Genomic DNA, 1604 nt, shown 5'->3' with positions numbered 1-1604 from the left:
AGTGGGCAACCTTGCCTTGTTCCTGATCTTAGGGGGAATGGTTTTAGCTTTTCCCCATTGAGTATGATGTTAGCTGTGGGTTTGTCATATATGGCCTTTATTATGTTGAGATATGATCCCTCTATTCCCACTTTCTTAAGGGTTTTTATCATAAATGGCTGTTGGATTTTATCAAATGCTTTTTCTGCATCTATCGATATGATCATGTGATTTTTATTTTTCAATTTGTTAATGTGGTGTATCACATTAATTGATTTGCGGATGTTGAATCACCCTTGCATACCAGGGATGAATCCCACTTGATCATGGTGTATGATCTTTTTAATGTATTGCTGAATTCTGTTCGCTAATATTTTGTTGAGGATTTTTGCATCTATGTTCTTTAGAGATATCGGCCTGTAGTTTTCTTTTTTTGTGGTGTCTCTGTCTGATTTTGGGATCAGGGTGATAGTGGCTTCGTAAAAAGTGTTTGGGAGCCTTCCCTCCTTCTGGATTTTTTGGAAGAGCTTGAGGAGAATAGGTATTAGTTCTTTTTTGAACGTTTTGTAAAATTCACCTGTAAAGCCATCTGGTCCAGGGCTTTTGTTTGTTGGGAGATTGTTGATTACTGATTCAATTTCCCTGGTGGTAATCAGTCTATTCAGGTTTTCTGTTTCTTCTTGAGTTAACCTTGGAAGGTTGGACGCCTCTAGAAAATTGTCCATTTCTTCCAGATTGTCAAATTTGTTGGCATATTGTTGCTCATAGTAATTTCTTAAAACTTTTTGTATTTCTGCGGTGTCCATTGTCACTTCTCTTTCATTTCTGATTTTATTAATTTGGGTCCTCTCTCTCTTTTTTTTTAATGAGTCTGGCTAAAGGTTTGTCAATTTTGTTTGTCTTCTCTAAGAACCAACTCTTGGATTCATTGATCTTTTTTATTGTTTTTCTGGTTTCTATTTCATTTATTTCTGCTCTGATCTTTATTATCTCCCTCCTTGTGCTCCCTTTGGGCTTATTTTGCTGTTCTTTTTCCAGATCCCTTAAGTGTGAAGATAAGCTGTTGATTAGTGATGTTTCTTGTTTCTTTAGGTAGGCCTGCAAAGCTATGAATTTCCCTCTTTTACTGCTTTCGCGGCATCCCATAGATTTTGGGTCATCGTGTTTTCATTTTCGTTTGTCTCCAGATATCTTTTGATTTCTTCCTTGATCTCCTGCTTGACCCATTCATTATTTAGTAATAAGTTATTCAGCCTCCATGAATTGGTGTGTCTTCCAGTTTTTTTCCTGTAGTTCATTTCTAATTTCATAGGATTGTGATCAGAGAAGACATTTGGTATGATTTCAATTTTCTTAAATTTATGAAGACTTGTTTTGTGGCCTAACATATGGTCTATCTTGGAAAATGTTCCATGTGCGCTTGAGAAGAAGGTGTATTTTGCAGCATTGGGGTGAAATGTTCTGAAAATATCGATTAAATCCAAGTGGTCCAATGTATCATTTAAGGCTGTTGTTTCCATATTGATTTTCTGTCTGGAAGACCTGTCCCTTGTTGTCAGGGGTGTGTTGAAGTTCCCTACTATGATAGTGTTACTGTTGATCTCTGTCTTTATGTCAGTCAGTAA

Source organism: Rhinolophus ferrumequinum, chromosome X (assembly GCF_004115265.2).
Source record: "Rhinolophus ferrumequinum isolate MPI-CBG mRhiFer1 chromosome X, mRhiFer1_v1.p, whole genome shotgun sequence".
Classification (NCBI taxonomy): domain Eukaryota; kingdom Metazoa; phylum Chordata; class Mammalia; order Chiroptera; family Rhinolophidae; genus Rhinolophus; species Rhinolophus ferrumequinum.
The sequence above is the reverse complement of the archived record's forward strand: the minus strand, read 5'-3'. Positions refer to the sequence as shown.